Source organism: Dermacentor albipictus, chromosome 4 (assembly GCF_038994185.2).
Source record: "Dermacentor albipictus isolate Rhodes 1998 colony chromosome 4, USDA_Dalb.pri_finalv2, whole genome shotgun sequence".
NCBI lineage: Eukaryota > Metazoa > Arthropoda > Arachnida > Ixodida > Ixodidae > Dermacentor > Dermacentor albipictus.
The window spans coordinates 147083604-147098337 of record NC_091824.1 but is presented as its reverse complement, the minus strand read 5'-3'; the positions used below and the strand labels follow the sequence as shown (position 1 = coordinate 147098337).

Below are 14734 nucleotides of genomic sequence, written 5' to 3'. Positions count from 1 at the left end.
CAGAACTAACCCAGCTTGCTGTGTTAATTCAACTTATTTTTCCCATAATGAACGTATTTTCTCGAAGGCGTATCTTTGTTGCAGAGCGGATATTTAGGTGCCGTTTGTTATTTCATTGCGTAATCCACTAGAGAACTAAGCCGGCCCTTGGCACTTCTGTAGGAGTCGTACAGATGGCGTTATATAATCCAATTCCTTATAAGCATGCCGTATTCTGCACATCCTATCCGGCAAGACCACGGCACACACCATCCCCGGCCAGCCGCGTCTGGGAAGGTTCAGAACAAAAGCTTCTCTTTATTAACAACTATAGAAACGCAAATTATTCGTCCGGCACACCAGTTCACCCTATGCGCCGCTCCTGCAGTGTGATGGAGTTTACGGAGTTGTAGCTATGAAACACGTATTTACAACATTGCTGGCACCATTAGCAAAGCGCCCTGTTCTTCCTCTTAAATGTGCCCTATTAACGAGTTCCTTTCACATTGCAGTGATACCGTCCACGCTGTACCCAGGTTACCAAGAATTTACGTGGTTGGCACTGATCACCAACACTGCACGCCCATCAAAACTAACGTTTTACAGAACAGTTCCGAAATAAGGCGTTCGGTGCAATGAAAGTTGAGGCTCGGTTGTCAAGGCAGAATTCAGGAGAAGCTTGCGAGTGTTATGGGATTCAGTGAAAACGGCTTACGCTTACACCGTGTCACATGCGTTTGCTACACTCGAAATGACGCACAGTGCAGATTCGACCCTCGGATGTAGCACTCTTTCATGGGTAAAGTTCCTGGCTTTTTACAGATTCCTTTGTTCGTCGTTCTCACCACGTCTTTTATGAAAACTTATGAAACATGAAAATTTGCTTACTGCCCATGCTTGTATGGGAAGAGCAGCGTCAGTGCAGAGAACGCATGTGGAAATGGTGGTGACCTTAAGTTACAATTCCAAATTGTTGCACACGATGAGTAGAAATTCATTTTTACGCCAATAGCAGCCGTAAGTCATGACTGAGGGCGCACTATGTCAGATCAAAGAAACTGTCAGGAAAAAACTTCGTTGGAAAAAAAGTAGTACATATGGAGCCGCATTAGGATGCTATATTAATATGGTTCCCTAAACGCCGTGTATTAATTCTCTCTAATGAGCTGCCTTCGTCATTTACTGAGAACTGGTCGCTCTACCATATCATTGGCGGTTAATGTAAAACACACTCCTATGCACGTCAGCATTGTTTTGCGTTCTGTACCAACAAATTCGCGATTGAGAGCTGCGTTTAAACTGAGAACCATTCCATTGCTTCCAAACCGCTTCATTTCAACACTACCTTAGATTTGGTGGTAGCACCTGCTTACTTCGTTTACTGGAAAAGAGACGTTTATATTTGTATAAAATATGCATATGTATCGCAATGACAAGTAAACAAAAATAATCGTGGAGCTAACCTTGACAGAAAACATTATGTATCAGTGTATACCGCCGAGCTTTTAGCAGTGATTTGAAGCACTGCAACAAGTTCAAGTCATTTGGGTAACGACGCTTCATCAGATTACACGCGCCGCTAATGGTAAGTTCACAATATTCGGGTGGCATCGTTTCACTTTTCGATGGAACCTCTTGCAGATGGTTGTCAATAAAGCGAAAACGAAAACATTAAGGTGACATTACGGCGTAAGCGAAGGGTGGGAAGGCACACGCTAAAGCCAGGCACGCGGCAGAATTCTAAAGCGATTGAGCAAACGGAAATATCACGCGGCCAAATATGCATAAGTCAGAACAGGGCGAAGGGGGGCATAGATGAATCCTAGATTCAACATTTGCCATATATTTTGTTATTTTCACAGCAATATTTATGGTCGAAAGAAAAAATAAACAAACATAGTGAGCTGAAAGATTGCATTTGAGTGTACAGTATGCTGCAGTAATATTTCACTGGGCGCTTCTCAAGAAACATTGAACAACGAAACTAACATAAGACGCGAGCAACTCGAGTGAATTGTACATGTATCGGCTGAGACTCTGCCATACGTATTCGCCGTGACTCGAATGTTTTCCACAGAATTATTAGGTGAGCCATATTTTGCTTTCCTTTGTGCCTGTGAAAACCACTATCCTTGAGTGCCACACGAGAACCGCATTGTTCTCGAGGGAGTACTATTGTTTACATGACAGTGCTACACGTGTGCGTATGGAATATAAAACGCAGATGTATTTCACGATTTACCAAAAGCTCTAGGCACGATTTGGGCCTTTTCTATTATGTTATTCTGAAATACATTTCGTCTTTCTTGGTGCTTCCTTCCATTTTAGCATCTACCCTTCCTTACGATACCGCTTAACCTAATATCGGTATGCAGCGTTTTAAATCCACCAAAGAAAAACAGCGCCTTTCACGACAGATAACAATACAAACACGATACGTGAGGAAAGAGACCCGGCCGGGCAAACTGAAGCATGACATCGGCGCATATAGTGCAAATTCATGTTCAAAACTTGTAGAATTTTCTTTTTCCCTCCGGGATAGGTGAAGATTAGATGCACAAAACCGCGAAAAATGATGTCCGTCGAGTTGCATTTTGCATGCGCGTGCGTATTTTTCTTCATAACATAAAAATGCCAGAGCAACGACACGGCAATTTCAGAGAGGCTACGGCGATACGGGTATAGGGCGGGTCCTCGGGCCTCGGCGATCAGGATATATACCTGCCACGCTCTGTGTCTGTTACGCTTTTGTTTTTCAGACTGCTTTTTGTTTACAAAATATTTGTTTTGGCCCTTCTCTACCCGGCGCTACCCGCCGCAAACAATCACGCGAAGAGCATTTGCGAAGGCGTCTAGCGTAAGGGAAACCACAGGTGAAGAAACAATGCACATGGCGAGCACGTCCACATCTCAAAAGCTATCGAAAAGAAAGGCTGTTGCAGGCGTTAGCTAGAGCACAAATAAAGAAAGTACAAAAAAACACCGGTTCTTCAACTGAGGATACCCATTTTCTTTATAGCTGTTTTATAGGTGTGAAACGTTGGAAGAGAAACATAACGAAAGTAAGGAAATGAAGCGCAGAGAGGTCAACCAGATGAGCGTCCGGTTTGCTGCAGAGGGTGTAACAGACGGTGAATAGGAGAGGAAACGAGGGAAAAAGCGGGAACAGTGCGCATGCAGGAATATGCATAGAAGGACTATACACACAGCCAGTTTAAAGTGCGCACTTAAAAAAAAACGCGAATTAACGTTCACTCAATGCACCGTTCACTGGCGTTTTTGCATCTAGCCCTCACCGAACTGCAACGGGGCAAACCGCAGGTGGTCAAAATTATTCGGGATACCCCCACTATGGCGTGCATTATAATAATATTGTGGTTATGGCAAGTAAAACTCGAAAATATGGATTATTTTGAATAGCTTTTTGCGACAGTGATGGTCGTAGCCAAGGGCACAGTATGAGAATATTGGACACCAAGAGACCAATTTAGGAACAATAGGATGCAAAGTTTAGCGTCTTCATGCGAAGCCAAGCGTCGCTTGCCAGGCACTTCGCGAATCTCCCCCTCAAAACTTTCTGAACGTATCATGACCACAGAGCAGCAGATTGTCGCAGCGAAAAATAAAGTGCTTACATTGGTCAAAAACAACAAAGTAACGAAAATGACGTGTCATTGTTCACCACGGGTGCTTGCTTAAGGTGTCAAGCATTGGGTCAGTTCATTCTAACTCATTGGTATAAGGACATCACTGGAATAAAGAATACAGAAAATATCGCCGAATACAAAGGCGCACAGAGAACGGCGAGATTTAAAACAGGAAACTTGGTGGAGTACCTGAGCCGGTGGTTCTGAGCTCTATCGCGGCTGCCGGCTTCGCTTGGCTTGAATCGGCTGAGCCAGCCGCTATCGTTTCACATCGGGCTGCACAAAGCTACGAGCCCCTGGCAAGATGCGACTTTATTTTTTTTTTCATTGCAGACGTGCTTATAACTCGATCACCCACTTTCTTTCTTCTGTAGCTTTTGTTCTTTACACTTTTCATGTATACGTTACTATTTGAACTAGGTTAGCTTTTGCTTTGCTTTTTGTTACCTGTTGTTTAATGTGGTGTGCGATCTCTCTATTGATCTAAAATATTATCTTCGACGTTCTGCTCGTATCATTATTATTTATGAATAGCTAGCCAGAGGCAATTGTCGCTGAGACTGAAGACAAAACCGCGCACCTGGGGAGATATAATAATGTGAAATGCGAGGCGTCTCATGTGGCAAAAAATAATGGAAATTCATTATAGTAGGAAGATGAGACAGTCTCGACCCATAAAGATGTCGCAGAACACTTCCCTAACGAGAATTTGATGTGGAGCAGCCGAGGAAGCAGAGTGGAGGAGCTCATACTTATAAGCATGCAACTCTCAGAACCATGACCAAAGAATATGTACCACGCAAGGCACGGAACGCTGTCTGTGTGCGTATATATCTTGTTTCGTCAAGCTTATTAGCGCTGTATTCTTGTTCATCATCATAATCCTATTTATGCCGACCTGAGGACGAAGGCTTCTCCAAGTGATCTCCAATCAATCTTATGATCCCAATTCCAACCTTATTAAGCCTGCAAACTCATCCGTTAGTCTCTATTGCAAACCCTTTCCGTTGGCACATATTGCGTTTTATTTTTATTCAGTATGTTCCGAGGACAGGCTAGCATAATAGTTTGTGCGGGCTACCGCTTTTACGGCGAAGCTGTTAGCGTGACTAAAAAGCGCTCGAAAACTCCGTTTGCCTGTTGTGACATTGTAATCAAAATAAAATAAAAAGAGAACATAAACCTACATCACTCACGAAGCTTATATTTGAATGATTCTATCACATGTCCCCATGTTACCGATGATATGGAGGAAAATTTCGAAGTGTGTTTGTTAGGATGAGCCTAAATAAACATTGCTATACTCTCGTTTTCTGCCTGTTTACATACGTTATCTCAAATGCCCACAAAGTTCCCCGCTGCCCTTTGAGGAAAAAGATTGGCAAACATTGCATGTTCGAAGAAAATGGTTCCGATATTATGGTTGACGTATACGGAAAGCTTGAATTGCGCTGGTAAGTTTTATGCTTTCAACATATGTACAGAGCAGTCGTTTTCCGCCTGTTTTCATGCGGTATTCTGTGTTTGTAGCTGGTTTTACAAGTCTCCTCTTTCAGCTAAATGGGGCATGTTTGCTTTCGGTGAAATAGGAAATATCCTGCGGATGATCCATGATAAAAGTTTAAATTGTTTTGGATAAGTACTAAATTCTACGAAATAACATATAGAAGCTTTCTATAGTAGGATACAACTTAAAGGAAACAGCAGTTGGCAACCAAGGCACACAAACCGCGCGGGGTTGTGTTACACCGCTAGCAAATCACAGAAGCAAACGAAGTTGTCGTCATGCGACGTTTTCAAAATGGTGGCGTCGTACTTGATGCCTCCGGAGCGTCTGCTGTTCTTGAAGAATATTTTTCATCGGTGGAAGCGATGACGTTTGCAACAGACCTGGACAAAGTGTATGGAGTCTGAGCATTTCACTCTTAAAAAGTCCATGGTTCATTTAACTGCCGAGTCCGTTTTACTCATGAAACATCAGTGCCAACTAAAGTGAAACTTGACAGTAAATAGTTGCAGCGAAGCAAGCGTATTATTCCCGTTCAATACGAAATTAGGCTTTCACAGTTGCACTACAGTGAACGAGCCAAAACGCATAAAATTATGCGCTTATAATTTTTTTCCTATGGTTACCGCCCTATTTAGGTAACAGGGAATGTTTGAAGTACGAGCTCTTTGCCGCCTCACAGACGAACCGTGGCTGGCGGTTATGAGGGTGTGTGCGGGGCTTCAGTGCAGACTGATGTATCCGACTTTAGACCTTCACAAGCGCACTTTACCAACCACGAAAGATGTTTACCCAATGTAATAAAAGAGCCCAACATGCTACAAAATTGACATGTTGAGAGAACATGGAGCATCTTATGGGCTGTGTGGGGGCAAATCTTGTAGAGATAAAATTAAATGAAGAATTAAACAATACCGTTAAGAAAGTACTCAAAAGCGTTATGTTGCACGTTTATTGCAATGTCTTCAAGACTCGAGAAAGAACTGTATATGACACCAATTTCCCATTTCGCGTGTTCACATTCTGTGAAAATCGGGGGCTTGTTAGGTCTAATGTGTGGCGAAATTTACCGTTCCTGGTTTAATTAGGAGCTTTTTAACAAAGCCGTTTTTCTTCCCCAAATTTCATCGCAGTGTGAGGTGCGCAATACGTTACTCCGACGCCTTTAGTAAACAAAACGGGGCACGTTATTTATAGCTAGTTGCATACGACAATATCTATACTTCTACGATCAAGATAAAAAGCTTTTTTTTTTCTTGCTATCTGGCTCATCGAGTTGATTCATTTTAGAATTTTTTTCTGCTGTGACAGTGCCTGTCATTTCTGTCTTTGTCTTCTTCTCCTAGCGTGCTGGTAGCGATTACGAACTTTTACCAAATAGACAAACTTTCACTCTTCTCTAACTACCTGTTTATGTGTGGGATAACAACCAGTTTGACACAATAATCTTAAGAGGACGTTCTAGCTCGGGCCCAACTACGACGCGGCCTAATAGATGCATGTAAAACACAGAGACGCTTTTCTGAGATAACCCCTAGACCACCGTAAATGAAATTTGTTACATTTGAGAGAGAAAGTTAAATTCTAGTGATTGTTGCAAGCAGAATTTCGATTTATGGCCTGAATTCTGTTTTAAAAATTTCAAAAATTCGTAAGTGTGAAAGAATAAAAGCACGAAGTTAAAGAATTAATTGCTCTGCGTCAAGAACAGATACCGCGGTTCTGTAAACGGCATCGATTAGATCATTCAAAAAGGACAAATTTAATGTGTAAGTTTATATCTTACGTGAAATCGATACGATGTGTACAAGGGTTTTACAAAAGCTGTATTTTCATGTTACAAATTTTTTTGAGATTCACATGTAACATATCAATTTTGTCCGCTTTAGGTGTACTATTCATAGAATTTTGATATCATTTCTCATTTCTGAGAAAATTTGCAATTTTCGCCAATTTTTATAAAAAGGTTGACGACCGATATAAAAAATTCGAAACCAACAATCAATATATCTGAAGTTTTTCTTTTAAATGCAAAAATCCTCGTGAAATTTGGCACAGTGCTTGCCGAGAAAACGAATTATCATTTTACCTGTATTTAGATTCCTGTATTAGATTACCTGTATTTAGATGTATTTAGATTGAAGCATCCGAGCTACAACTTGCACTTAAATAGGAGGTGAATGATGATTAGATTGAGTATAAATAAAATAGGGGCAACACTGGACTTTAGTAAACCAAGGAAACAGGTTGGCTTCAGGAAGGGATACTCTACAATGCATCACATCCATGCAATTAATCAGGTAATCGAGAAATCCGCAAAGTTCAATCAGCCTCTCTATATGGCTTTCATAAAATAATAAAAGGCATTTGAATTAGTAGACATGAGGAGAAGCTCCACAATTTTCTCCTACTCCCGTACAGCTATTAGGAACTACTCAGCCGGCTTCGTCTGAATGGAAGCACACAAGTTACTTAACACAGACACAGTCTTAATACTCATAATTACGAGCAACTGGATAGCTTATACCTAGTCTTGTTTCCGGCTTATCAGGGCCACTCGGTCAGCCCAAAGGGCAGCAATCCGGACGAGCAAGCTCACAGCTCACTCTGCTGTGCGAGATCTCACATGCCGCGCATCAAATCAGGAACTGCTCCAGGATGACAATGGCTCCTACAAAGAGCCACTTAATACTTTTCACGAGATCGCCGCAGACTTTAGGGACGGAGAATGTGCCCCCCCCCACCCCCACCACCCATCATAAGCTCAACCGAGCTAAGGTGGTCACACTAAGAATGATTCAAACTAAATCTTATCCCACACCTTGCGTGCTTAACAATATTGACCAGGATTTTCCCGCGGAATGTAAAAGTTGTGGACACACTCCGTGTCTATTTGATTATATGTTCTGGCTGTTCCCCAACCAGAGGGCTTCAGATCTCAATAGTGAGGACGACTGGAGTCGGCGCATATTCAGCGAAGTCCTCCAAGATCAGCTCCTGGCCGTCCGGAGAGCTCACGACATTGGGAAAGCCTTTGGCTTACCCGTGTCTACGTGGGTGGAGCCACCGACTTATCCTGGGGAATTTTGTCATCGGGCCCTAGTTGCTCTGGACCAAAATAAAGTTGTTGCCATGCCATGCCATGTGGCTACTCCAAAAAAATTATCCGCATTGCTTATAATGGCTCTTTCCAATATTGCAATAACTGTACTCGCATTGCATGCTTCCAGATAGTGCACAACAGCTACACCTTATAGAAATGCATAAATAATGAAGCACTGTTAGGCCACATCTTCTCGTGCGCCGCGAATGCACAAGGACTTGCACGGGATGGCTCGCTTCTGGACTTGGAAATGTGAACAGCTGCCTCGTCACATAAAACATTGGAGGACGCTTAAGCTTCGCCTTTAAGAGCCGAACGTGATAGAATTGAAAAATCTCTGACTGACTGTCACGCTTATCGGCAATCGCATTCACTAGCGGCTACGCGGAGGCAAGGAACCTAGTGGGTCGCGACGCTCTATGAATGGTAGAAACGCCAGAAAAAGGTTTTGTGCTTGAGTTTCCACGCAACAGAATTATGTTTTGTGGTATATTCAAATTACATTCCGACCATATCATGTCTGTAGGTTGTGAGTAAGTCGTACTTTGCGGTTCTTCTGATGTATTTTACTTTGAGGAATTCAATTAGTTCACTAATACCTCTGCGCCAACGTGGAGTGCCTGCGTTGTTTTGCCCCGGACTGATTTTTTTGTCAGACGACGCCCAACGCCGACATCGGATATTTGGCAACACTTTACATCCTTTCAGTTAACTTTTTATTTCGTTAAAGACGCCTAACTTAGGGTATTACATAAGGGGTGGGGTTTACAAATGTTGTTTATTCTAATTAGTGGCCACATGAGCTGAATGAACAATATTAGAATTAAGTTTATCAGCGAACGTCGTTGAACGGTTCCGGCGATGTGATGGGGCAGGCCGTTCCAGTCGGTTTATGATCGGCAAAAGAAATATGCAGAGAAGGTTGTAGTGTGGCTCCGTGGATGGGTTACTTGCAAGGAATGCCCTGTACGCAGTGAATGGCGAGGGGGTAGGGAACAACACATATGGTACATGAGGAAGCGAGCTGTAATAACACTTATGAAAAAGGATTAACGTATCAATGCGACGCCGGGACAATGGCGTGTATAAGGCGGAGTGTAATTTTAGTAGTGATACGCTGGTGTTATAAGAATATGAAGAATGAATGAACCTTGCCGCGTGATTCTGAATTCTTTCGAGTGCATTGATAGGGTAAGTTTGCTGTGGTGATGCGTATTTAAGTTTCGGACGTGCGAGAGTCTTGAATGCTAGTAGTAATGCTAGAGACGTATAAACTAGAGACGTATAAACACTGCTAACGAAAGCATTCATCATTTTAACGAAGATCGATCCCCTTGTTGAAACTGGCTGAGGTTTCTTTCCTCCCCCTGTGTTTATCAGTTGAAGACATCTCCACTATTGCGTGACCACTTTGTCTTGAGAGGCAGGCAGGGAGGCTAACCAGAACGGAAAATCCGGTTTGCTATCATACTCTTGGGAACAGTGCAGGTGGAAAAACAACAAAGCAGAACAAGCGAGAGATAGAGAGGGAGGGAGGGAGGGAGGGAGGGAGGGAGGGAGGGAGGGAGGGAGGGAGGGAGGGAGGGAGGGAGGGAAGAAGTGCAGGCACACGATCACCGCTGGCCACGATTACCGCTGGCCACGATTACCGCTGGCCACGATTACCGCTGGCCACGATTACCGCTGGCCACGATCAATGCACACTATGACAGTGCTGGATAACTTGCAGCACAAGGAACCCTGTGTCGAAAGAAGACCTGAGGAACACAACTCATTTAGTCGAAAGGTTGGTTCCCAGCCCCCATTACTCGTTCAAAAAATCCAAATAAATTATTCGGTTCTACATTGCAGAAACACGACCAGATCATAAGGCACGCCGTAGTTGGGCACTCCGGATTATTCTTAACCACCTGGAGTTCTCTAAGGTGCACCTAAACCTAAGTACACGAGCATTTTCGCCTTTCGGGTCCATCGAAAAGTGGCGTCCCGGCCGGGATCCAAACCCCGACCTCACAGCTCCCGAAATACCACGGCGGGTGACAATCCTTGAGCGTCCAGTGTCGGCTACTAGGATTGTGAAGGCATTCGATATCAGGAAAAACTGATAAATGCGGTCTATTCTCCTCAATTTTCGTTTTTGTGTACGAGATTAACTTGCTTGCAACTGCATTGGTTTTAACGTATGCCCACGAAACTAAAAGTTAGATAATTTCGAGTTCGAATTTCCGGATAGCTTGAAGGTGGCGTAGTGCACTAGCATATAAATTGCACATGGATAAAGAAAAAGAAACCCTTCGTGCTATATACTTCGTGCTATATACAGGTCGACAACAATTTTCCTTTCACAAGCTTTTGTGTAGTTGGGCACTCCGGATTATTCTTAACCACCTGGAGTTCTCTAAGGTGCACCTAAACCTAAGTACACGAGCATTTTCGCCTTTCGGGTCCATCGAAAAGTGGCGTCCCGGCCGGGATCCAAACCCCGACCTCACAGCTCCCGAAATACCACGGCGGGTGACAATCCTTGAGCGTCCAGTGTCGGCTACTAGGATTGTGAAGGCATTCGATATCAGGAAAAACTGATAAATGCGGTCTATTCTCCTCAATTTTCGTTTTTGTGTACGAGATTAACTTGCTTGCAACTGCATTGGTTTTAACGTATGCCCACGAAACTAAAAGTTAGATAATTTCGAGTTCGAATTTCCGGATAGCTTGAAGGTGGCGTAGTGCACTAGCATATAAATTGCACATGGATAAAGAAAAAGAAACCCTTCGTGCTATATACTTCGTGCTATATACAGGTCGACAACAATTTTCCTTTCACAAGCTTTCCGCCACTTTGCGGGATTCCAGAGAACCATTTCGCCATATTCAGTATATGCACACGTAGGCTTGCACTCTGTACTTAGACTTTGTTCTTGTGAATAAAAATGTCAGTCATTAGTTCTGCGTATACCATCTTTATTTTACGGATAGGTTGGCGCAGCAAGCAAAATAAACGGTCAGTAATAACCCGCTCACCTGAGAAGCCTCTAACACGTTGAAATGTCCTCGTTAGTGAAGCTAATCATATGGCAAAGGGGAAATGTCCTGCAAAAAAGAATGCGCTCTAGGGCAGCAGGACTGAGGCCTTGCAAAGATGGTATTGCTCCGCACAAAGCTTTGTAAATGCATGGTTACGTCTTATTGTTTCTTCCTTCTACTAGCCAGTACTGAACACGAAAACGTATGATATATGCGCTAACTAAAGCCAGGACTTATGCGGGTATAACGTTATAAATATGCAATAAATTGATGTAGCTTTATTGATGCTTCGACATCGCTTTGTTTATATATTGATTCCGTTTACTTGCATGACGCACATAACACCCGCGTTCCGCGCGCTATTGCCGCTGTACATCTCGAAGATTACTGAGCGAAAGATGAATGTTTACTGCTGCACCTTACGCGCTCGCATAATTACGACCCCGCTGTACAGAAAGTAGGCTCTGTCGGCAACGAAATTTACGGCTTGCAATAGAGGCCGCGAAACTGATAACTTTCCGCCATCTACGACGTGAGTTATGAACGGCGGGGCGTGCTAAACTAATTAGGAATAAACGTTACAGCGCAGAAAGCGCTGTAATTTACGAGAACCGGTTCTATTATCTCGGCAAACGTAGCGCTACCGAGTATACAGCGGAAGATGGACACCCGACTTCCTATAGTGACTGTCACTCAGATGATCTTAAAAGAGCGCTAGGCTTGGCGCAAGTGCGAGGCTTTCTTCAATTTTCTTACCCTGGCGCATAACTATAACATTATGTCATCTACTATTAATTTTAATGCGAAGCATTCTTGACGAGTTCAAGCCAATTTTCTGTATTGGCTATCAGGCCGGTATCTGACCTTCTTCGCGAAACACGAAAACACGCGACAGGTGCGGCTCACGTCAACTTCCATGAAATCTAGGCGCCCACATCTTCAGTGTTAGCAAATGACCCGTACGCACAAACACCTTTGCTGGTCCGCTGAAGCAAACTATATATATATATAATCAAAGATAATAGATGAAATCAATGAATTCGCTGATTCTTTGATTTCATTTATTATCTTTGATTTAGCCCTGCCGTATCTCCCACTAGGTATGCGCCGATTCTTGTCCAATCTTTCAGAACGGGTATGTGAAATGTGGTAAAAAAAGGTGCAGAATACTTTTAACTCTTACTTGATGTGCGTCGCACCTTTCAGTGCAAACGGCTGTCATCACCATTCCTCGCACGACAAGCGTCATACATCGCCTTCATCCTCGTGACATTGTTGCGTAGCCGCCGCATACTGTGAATACGCCTGATTAGGAGTTTGAATTTCGACATAGCTCGAAGGCGGTGTAGTGCTTAAGTGTACCAATTGCACGGGAATAAAGATGTCTCCTTCGCGGCTGATATATATACATATTGCATGAGATTAGACGTTACGTAGGAGGAAAAGAAACGAAATTTTGCGCATGGCCTTTGGTAGTAAAGCCTTTAAATTACCGCTTCACGAAAGCTTGAATTCACAAGGACTCCAATTTTTTTCGTTGGATCAGCATATTTTCTTTAATAATTCCCGGCACTCATAGAGCCTTGCATCACACAGAAGTGAAATCATCATTAGAAGTAAAATCATCACACAGAAGGAGTTGTAGGAAGGACATGCTTCAAACCTTCTTACCTTCATCTCCGAGTTAAACGTATCTTCTACTCCTTGCACGTCTCTTGTGTTCCTGACACCACTGTGGACAGAGAAAGGAACGGTGGTTTATCATCCAGGATGCCCATGTTATTTGATGTTTATGTTACCGAAATAGTACGTGAGCTGTAGAGTTTAGCGCAAAATTTTACAGATTCAGATGTTATTTTAGACAGGATGTAAAATCATGCACACGCAGCAGGTTGCAAAGTACCGGACTCGTCGTACGCTGAAAATTGCGCACTCTTCTTTGGAGGAAAGACTAGTTCTTGCTGAGTCTGCTATAACCGACGATCACAGTAAAACGAGCATCGTAGAACATGAATGAGTTTTTTTTTTGCTTGACTGGGAAAAAGTGGGCCGCGTGGCGCACTGCCGATAGAAAAAGCCGTTACTACGTATACTTGAAAAATGCGCCTCGTTCAGCGCTTTAGGCTGCGCGATTCTCGCTTCAGATATTGGAAGAGCTTGCGCGTGCGAGTAACTCTCCTAGCGTTGCGCAAAACTGCCATCGACGTGATCGCAGCGCTCGGGTTTCTTTTCAGAGAGGCAACTTTCCACGTGGCCTGCATCAGCGCAGTCCAAAATGATGAGACCACGTCTACACTGCAGTAGCCTAATCCGTCGTCAACTGTCCTCGTAAATGGGTGCTCTCCGCTAGATTCGCAGCTTCGCCCTAGACTGTTTCGCAAGGTCTCGATGAGGAATGCAGTGTCACATCGGTCTTCTTAAGTTGCGTGCATCATTACCGGCTATAGGACACACACACAAACACACACACACACAAACACGCACACACGCACACACACACACGCACACACACACACGTACACGTACCCACACGCGCACACGCACACACACGCACACACGCACACACGCGCACACACACACACACACACACACACACACACACATACACACACACACACACACACACATACAAGGACACAGGTTTGCAATACTTTAATGCAAGATCATCTAGAGTAAGGACAGTCAATGCAAATGGCGACAACACTAAGGGTCATCGTTCATAAAGACCTTTATGATGCATTTTCTACACGGTTATGATGCTAGCGCATATATTTTCAAATTTACAACTTTACCCAAATTCGAAGCAGTGACGCGAAGCTGAAGTAACATAATGCGCAGCAAGTCTGCCCAATTTATCGTTTAGTGCAAGCGATTGCAGATATACTGCACGCCTCTTAACAGTACCTGACATTCAGACTGCTGCAGACAGAAACTTATCCCAACCTGTCCACGTTACATGCGATATATCCGGAGATTTACACTGATGACGCGTGCCCTGCTTGCGGGGATAAATCAACACTTTCGCACATGCTCTGGGGATGTATCTCTATAGCAAGCCCTGACCTCAAGTCAGCTAGGTGGGAGGCGGCCCTCCGCAACCCACTCCTGGCTGAGCAACGTTGGGCTGTCCAGCAGGCCCACGATGCGGCTGGCAGGCTAGGCCTGTCGGTCCCGACGTGGGAGCGGCCCGCGACGTGCTAATACGCGTTCTGCAGGACTGTAAAATAAAAGTTACTCAATCAGTCAATCAATCTTAACAGTACATGCGTTTTAACAGTGTCGTACTTTTGATGCTGCTTAAGCCGAGGCGATTCAAAATGCAGTAGTAACTACGAAATTTAGCGAGCAATCTGCACATCAAACACTCGACAATGGGAGCCATAGAAAAATTCTAAGCCACCATAATAGCGCTTTACAAACACAGCAGAAGTACACGTATGTGCAGGATGGAAGCTGCAGTCAAGTTAGAATGAC

General features: G+C 43.7%; 2 long non-coding RNA genes across 2 annotated transcripts in view; both read right to left on the bottom strand.

Annotated features, from left to right (window-relative positions):
- Window positions 1–14734, bottom strand: part of LOC135902216 (uncharacterized) — a 106566-nt gene that overhangs the window by 43578 nt on the left and 48254 nt on the right. The window lies entirely within an intron of this gene.
- Window positions 5394–14476, bottom strand: LOC135902217 (uncharacterized). The gene is made up of 3 exons (XR_010564448.1): window positions 14324–14476; window positions 12932–12992; window positions 5394–5516 (listed from the first exon to the last, which is right to left on the bottom strand). It is a non-coding gene; the product is annotated as an uncharacterized lncRNA (long non-coding RNA).